The following is an 8595-nucleotide window of genomic DNA, read 5'->3' on the forward strand; positions in this document are numbered from 1 at the left end:
ACATGATGTCATGTCTAGACGTTGTGAGGTATAGGAGTGATCATATCATTCCTTTGTATAAGGTGTTGTTGACTTCTTTGATTCTTCGTTCAATCCAAGTAGTGTTGTTGGATGCATTGGTGTCTTCATTTCTTTAGCATCATCCAACCTTGGCATAGTCTAAACATACTTTGTGTGTCTTCATTTTCTTCCATACTAAACATCTTAGTGTCTAGTAAGCTAACTAAGTTTATTACGTTTTACCTTAGTGGAACCCTCATATGTTAATGTAAGAGTGACCCTATTTGCTTTGCACTCTTGAATTTATGGATTATTGTGTACTCCTCTTCAATCAGGGCACACATGATAAAGTTTCTTGCTCTTGATTTCAATAAGTATATCTGCTCCTGCTCATTAGTCCATCTACTTCTAGGGACCTCGTTCTACTTTTCATCATATAGGATGTGATTCCCATTTTCTACCATGTGGCGTCCCTAAATAATGACTGGTTTTAATAGTAATAAATTAAATAGCAGAAACCATGGGAATTTTTTTTTCTTTTCTCTCTCTTTTTTTTCGCACTGTTATTCATTTCACGGTAATTAAATTCAGAAGGAAAATTATCACTATAGAGTCCTGAATGGTCAGTTCACATCTCTATTCGGATTCATTTCTTTCTGATCATTCATAACCTCCAAACTATTTTTCTCTTTTAAAAATATACTAGCCATCATTTTAGATCGTCACGTAAAAGATAATAAGATGCGGTCGGTAAACTCTTTTCAAATAAAATTCGTTAACATTTCCTTTTCAAATAACAAGATCAAACATAATTATTTTTATCATCTAAAACTGTCCAAAATATGGGAGTTTGCAAAATAACATAGTGACATCCAAAGCAAAGGTAACATCTGTGGTGGCTTCAGCCACATTATATACAATCATCAAAATTTTTATACAATAGGTCTACCCACCCAAAAATCAAAAGAGTAAACCAAGTAGTCTGAGCTAGATACACCCACCCACAAAAAGTATGTACGCCTAGTCTAAGGAGTCGTCTGCTATGATGAAGAGTCGTCACTAATCGCTGTCCCTCCAGGGCCACTCTCCTCTGTAGAGTCTGCCTCAGATGCTGACATAATATCCTCTGGGGAATCAACATCAGGGAGCGGATCTTCATCATCCTCAGGTAAGTCAAGGGCGTCCATAGCAGGTTCAGGAGGTAATTTCTCTGGATCCTCTTCAAGATCTTCTTCAGAGGATGACACCTCTATCACTTGGACCGGCTCAACTAGTCGATATGGAGTAGGTGTAGGTAGTATCCACCCCACAGGCTGCTGAAGTGTGCGTGCAGGTTCCTCCGGATGTACTAATGAAGTAGCAGTGAGTCGAATTGTGCCACGGAATCGGCACCTCTCATTGCCTTCAAAGGTCTCCCAAACACCCTCTAGGCACTCCATCACAACGCGATCATGGATCAACTGCGCTACCATCGCGATCTACAAGAGATGAAAGAAAGAGAGTAGACTCTTTCACAAGAAATCTAACTACACAGGTAACCATACAATGCATCCCATAACGGCTACGCATAGTCAAAATGTCTTTTTCAAGGGATTTCCTCTCTGGTAATCGATTACCAAAGTATGTAATCGATTACCAGTGCCCAAAAACGAATTACTCAGCCTTTGCACATTGGAATCTACAAATTACACTGTGTAATCGATTACACATAAATGGTAATCGATTACCAGTAGCAGGTAGCACTGTGTAATCGATTACACACAATTGGTAATCGATTACCAGAAGCTACTTAACATCTTGTCTCCATTTTTAAACCCTGTAATCGATTACCCACGAATGGTAATCGATTACCAGAGACTAATTTTCAGATAACACCCAAGATAAATAGCTGGCTAGTCGCCACACAAGCCTCCTTGCTTCGTGGGCTTTGTTCTTTTATTGGTTGACTGCCAAGAGCTCGCCTGTTTAGGTACGTCACAGGTTCTCACGGACTGAGTATGCCCGGGTTGGGTCGGGATTAGCCAAGTCATATGTGGTACTAGGTGGCGATTGGGCGATGGCGCAAATTAACTCTCCCATTTCCACAAGTCAGGCATAAGCCCACCATCCCCAGTTGCCCACCTTTAAATTGAGCTCATGCACTCCTACGTAGCCCTTATCCTCGTTCCTCTCAGCACCGGGTCCCCATCATCCCTCCAAGCTTTCTCAATATCCAAACAATTCAATTTCATTTGTCATGAAACTACTCTAAACCAAGAAAAACAGAGTGGAATCTACAAATTACATTGTGTAATCGATTACACATAAATGGTAATCGATTACCAGTAGCAGGTAGCATTGTGTAATTGATTACACACAATTGGTAATCGATTACCAGAAGCTACTTAACATCTTGTCTCCATTTTTAAACCCTGTAATCGATTACCCACGAATGGTAATCGATTACCAGAGACTAATTTTCATATAACACCCAAGATAAATAGCTGGCTAGTCGCCACACAAGCCTCCTTGCTTCGTGGGCTTTGTTCTTTTATTGGTTGACTGCCAAGAGCTCGCCTGTTTAGGTACGTCATAGGTTCTCACGGACTGAGTATGCCCGGGTTGGGTCGGGATTAGCCAAGCTTGGTTTTGGGCAATAGCACCCCACCTGACGTCGCCAAGGTCTCCTGACCCCCGCGACATATCTCCAGGTACCACTCTGTGGTCAACAAACAAAAGTAGGAAGACTGACTCTTCCACGTTTTCTCACATCAAGCTTATTGGATTATGGGGCACCCGTCATATGTGGTACTAGGTGGCGATTGGGCGATGGCGCAAATTAACTCTCCCATTTCCACAAGTCGGGCATAAGCCCACCATCCCCAGTTGCCCACCTTTAAATTGAGCTCATGCACTCCTACGTAGCCCTTATCCTCGTTCCTCTCAGCACCGGGTCCCCATCATCCCTCCAAGCTTTCTCAATATCCAAACAATTCAATTTCATTTGTCATGAAACTACTCTAAACCAAGAAAAACAGAGTGAAGGCAGAAAACTCTGCACAAAACTCATTCAAATTCCACAGTTTTTCCTACTCACATACCCCAGTAACATTCTCTTCGTTCCGATTCGTTAACCATTGGATCGCCTTGAAAATTTTACTGGAGGTTCCTAATACAGAAATCTAAATTTTGACCGTTGGGATCTGCTAGAAAATATCTAGAACACTAGATGTACTACCTTTCCCGTGACTAGCGCTGCATAACCATTTTTCTGCATAATTTAGCAGTTTTGCTGCACAACTCAACAACTTTTTCTGCATAATTTTGCAGATTTCGAAATCCAACTTCCATACATCCAATTTTACTCATATTGGATCCTACAAGTCCTAAATCATGTATAAATCATACTCAAGCCAAAAACAAACTTCAAATCAAGGTAAATCAAGTTCTAGGTATCCAAAACCCATCAATTTGGTGAATTCTCAAGGTTTGAAAGGTGAAAATGAAAATTGGGTAATTTTGGGGTAAACTCTCATCTTCATCAAGTCTATAACATTGATTTAGACTTGCTCAAACTGGTTTTAAGGCGAAATTTCCACCTATTCAAAATTTGACCTCTCAACACCCAATTTACCCTAGAAATGGCTCTTTTCTTTCACATTTGTCACTCATTTTTCTCATTTGCTCTGCCCAAGCTTTCCTACAAGTCCTAATTGACATTCTAAACTAGAATCAACTCACTTTAGACTCCAATTTCCACTAACCCCAAATTTGGCTTTTCTAACCCTCAAAATCTCACACTTTTCCACCCACAACACTACCATTCTCACATTTGGCTCTAAGTTAACTCTCCCCATCCTCTCTACCAGTTTTCTATCAATATTTTAAGCATACATATATCACAAAGCATCATTATTAAACCCTAAATCAGCATGGGTAGTTTTTTTTTACATCAAACATGTCAAGTTTAGCATGATTTCAACAAATTCCTTCACAAACAACTACCCTAAGGCAATAACCTAGTAGAACTACCCATCATAGCTCCCAAAAACCCAACACCCACAAATTTCAAGTGAGAAGAAGTCCACCCTTACCTGAAATTTAAAGCCCCACGAAGTAGAAGGAGACTCCAAGACTCCGAAAATGGCTTTTCCTTGCAATTTGGGGTAGAAAGGAAGAGGAATTTGGAGCTTCAATGGAGGCAACAATGGTGGAGAAGAAGAAGAGAAAAAGCAACGTGGAATGGAGGAAGAAGCTTCTGAAATTTTTCTGAAGGAAGAGAGAGAAGATTTGGCTTTTTATAAAAAAAAAGTTTTTTTTTCAAAAAGCAATGCCACATGTCCTATTTTAAATGGAGCAAAAAGGGCCCACTTTTTTACTTTGATTTGACCTCATACTCAGCCACAAAGGAGAAAAAATTTGGACCTCTTTGGATGCTGAAATCCTGCCTCAATTTGCGTGCCGCCTCTCTGGTTCCAGTTCCTCGCGTTTCTCTGCACCCGTCGGGGCCCGTTTTCGAAAGTAGGCAATATATATATATATATATATATATATATATATATATATATATATATATATATATATATATATATATATATATATATATATATCAAAACGCTCAGAATGAGACCCTGAGCGTGGTCCAGAGGTTGGTTTTGTTAAATTTTAAGTTGCACGCAAAATGATAATTTTTAGACTAATTAATTGTGAATTAATCTATAACCGTTCGGTTATGGGTTACTCTTCGTTAATTAGTCTAACCCGTGTATCTTTCCCCCAATGTACATACTTCTACCAAGAATATATATATATATATATATATATATATATATATATAATTATTTGAATGTAACACTTACAAAATTCCGGGTAGAAATTCTAGGATGTCACATACCACGTCTAGCATATCAACATGGCATGATTTAAAGAATGCAATCATTCTTTGTTTCCAATTGTCAAATTTTATGCCCTTGAAGAGTGGTGGCCTATTGATAGTTTGTCCCTTGTTTTCCATCTTTTGTAGGACCATTACTTCCTCTATACTATAAGGTACTCAACCCAAGACATCAAGCTCTAATGCCAATTGAAATATTTGAAACACACTAGAAGGGGGTTGAATAGATTGTATATGTAATCTTAAAAAAAATTTCTTAAAGATGGTGGTTTTTCTAAAATAGTTTTCGCAAGAAACTCAGAAAACACAATAAGTAAAAGATCATTAACTATTGAAAATAATAGTTTCATAGAAAACTAAATTTTAACAGATATCGTCCAACAACTTAAAATAGTTTTCATAAATAGGTTTTGCAAAAAGACTTATGCGTCCAAGGTGTGTAAGAGAGAGCACAAAAGAAAAACAACAATAAGCTAAAAATAAATAGTATAGACACTTGTTTTATACTACTTACACACCTTTAATCTCCCCTAGAGATTAAAGAGCACTGAAGTATTCTTTGTCGCTAAGTCACTCTTGGCTTTCCAAACAATAGTTTGAATGAATACAAAAATTCAACTCTCAAGGAAAGGATAAACAATTTAGCACAAATTACAAAAGAACTTTGCTAAGCAAAGAATAACTCTTTAAGCACAAATATATAGATCGTCCAACAATTTCAATAAAGTTTCAACACTTAGGAAAATTTCAGAATGCTTCGTTGTTAATTGCATTGCCTTGATTCTCTATTTATAGGCTTAAACAAAATATTCGTTTTGGTATCTATGTGTCTCAAAAGTTTTCCGTTATCACGCAATTGTTAATTCTTGCGACGTGACAACTTGGGGGGGGAGAGAGAAAGGGGACAATAGTACAATCTTTGCAACAAAATCCTTGTCTCCACTACTTGTACGAAAATGACTTGCCAGATAATATATTCCTTTTGTGCATGCTTGGCACACACTTGAAATTCAAATATTAGCAATTTCAAATAACAAGAAGAAATACAAATAATTTAGGGTTTCTAGAAATTTATCAACCTCGTTGTATGCAGAGGTTTATGAACACGTCATTTGATGTTCAACTAACTCAGATAGAAACCTTTTGTGCAAGTTAGTTAGCTTCTTTTAGACGTTCAAAAGGAAACACCACAAGGACGTTGTTTTCATAAAGGTTTGGACACTTGTTTATTAACAGTGCATGATGTTGGTTGGTTTACTTAGAAAATAAGTTTCAATGCATTAGGCACTTAGAGATACCAACAATATATAACTTAAGGTTTAGGATTATAATACCAAACATATTTGGGCGATATGTTTCCTGTAAAACTCAATAAAATCCATTAGTCTACACAGAATGTAATAATTTTGTTATCATCGAAACCATAAATTTTTTAGAGGTCTGATATCATCCAATGTCTTTGGTTCTAACATTTTTTCCTTCTTGGAAGTTTTCTATAGTCACTTGAGTATGCCCTTTTGTCCATATGGATCAAAACTTCTCTTATTTTGTCCTTTATCAAAGGTTTCCTACCTTTTTATAAGAATTCAAGTTCAGCCTATCCAACCCCAATGGTGAGGTGATTAGCCACTCATAACTTGATTACAACTCCAAGAATCATACATGAAAATGAGGTAATGAATCTAGTTCTAAAGCCCTGGAAAGTAGTTGCCCTATTTCTTAGATGTCTCTGCTTAAATTGCTCAACCTCCTCTTCAATCGCATCTCAATTATTTTTATATTTTAATATGGGCTTAGGCCTAACGCTTAAGTGTGAGAAACATTTTGCTCAAGTGAGGCCTTCTAATAAATTTAGTTCAACTACTAACTTATTCTCACTTAAGTTAACAAAATATCACGCTTAAGCGAGGTCTTCGTGTTCTTCCTTTTCTCTATCTACCACACTTAAGCCCCTTAATGCTTGGGCTCAAGTGATGGCCTTCAATGAATCCAAGTTTGCTCTTTGACTTTGCTTGCTTAAGCCTCATCTTGCTTAGCTTAAGTGAGCTCAACTGCATCCATTGTCTTCATGATTCCTCTTGCTCAAGTGCTCAAAATGGCTCGTTTGAGCAAGGCATGCCAGTGTCTCTTCATTTTGATTTTGACTTGTCTCGCTTAAGTGCATAGCATGCCACACTTAAGTAAGAAGGACTCAGTTTCTTTAGCTAACTTAAATTCCTGCAAAAACTCGACAAAAACATCAAAAAGTCCTAAAACTTAAATTCTAAAGTACTTATATGATTATTCACAATTCACCCTAATCTTAAGGTAAAACAATGTCAGATAATCACCTCAAATCATATGTGAAATTAAGGTATACTTAGCGATTATCATAAACATATCATTCAAATTTCTATAAAAAAAAATTTAAAAAAAACTGTCACAAACACTTTACCTCATATTTGTTGAAGGATCCGTTGAGAAGATCTGTTGGTGCTAGCTATAATCATGGTGGCTTCCTTGTGAATTTGAATTTTGAATCATGAAAGCTTTCGGGAGATTGATTCTATAGCAAGTCTTCTAAAGAAAAGTGGTTTACTACTTTTGTCAATCTCTCTTTTACTATTGGTTGTTGGTTCTTCTTGACTAGGACAAATGTATCCTTTGAGTTCCTATGACTTGGACTACGTTAAGAATCGGAAAGAAATAAGAACACCAGGTCAATTTTGTCCAAGCATTGATGCAACTTATGATGATTCTCAAGTCATGTGTAGCCTACTGACTTAAGTTATCCCCAACATCATGAATCTGGTCATATACAACTTTTGATATCTTCACTTTGACCCGCAAAATATTATTTCCTTTCTTGCTTCTTAATAACACTCCTTTTGATAGTCTTGCTTCTAATTGCAGAATCTATGTCATAGAGAAGCTTTCACTATAGGCTTATGCTTCACACTTGTGCTATGCTTCTGAATATGTCATGTTTGAAGTATCTAAAACACAATAGAAGGTGGTTAATAATGTGTATATATAAAGTTAAATTTTTTTCACAAAGATGGTAGCTTTTCAAAAATAGATTTTGGAAAGAACTTAGAAAACAAGATCTACAAGAGATCTTCCAATAGCTAAAACATTTTCACAAACAGTTTTCAACAAATACCTTAAGCATCCAAGTTGTGTTGAAATGAACCCAAAAGAAAAATAAGTTAGAGCTTCAAAAATAAAGTATAAGCACTTGTTTTATATTGTTTCAATCAACGTCTTGAGCTACATCCAATTCTCCTTCAAAAAAATTTGGTCCACTTGGAAGGGTTCCACTAATCAAACTCATTACAAAGCAAGCATTCTAATTGAAAAAGATGATGGTACTCAACAAACCAAGAGGGGGAGGGGTGAATTGGTTTTCAAACAAAACGAACTTTTAAAACCAGAGTTACGAAAACTTCTTGTGTACAGATCGCATCATAAAACTTTTCAGAAATCAAACTCAACCAATACTTAATAAATCCACCCTTTACACTAGATCCTTCATTAAAGTTCTTTCTTTCACAAAGATATATTCTTAATCCTTACAAGCAATCACAACGAGTCTACAGTTCCCACCCTGGAAAAAGAGATTTAGGCACCCAACACTAGGGTCCTTAGTGAATAAGAGCCTAAGAGAAACCTACCCTTAGCCCAAACTAGAAACACTTATTCTAGCATGCCTTCAGCGATTCATGCACAAACAAAAAGATGTG

Source organism: Glycine max, chromosome 2 (assembly GCF_000004515.6).
Source record: "Glycine max cultivar Williams 82 chromosome 2, Glycine_max_v4.0, whole genome shotgun sequence".
NCBI classification, from domain to species: domain Eukaryota; kingdom Viridiplantae; phylum Streptophyta; class Magnoliopsida; order Fabales; family Fabaceae; genus Glycine; species Glycine max.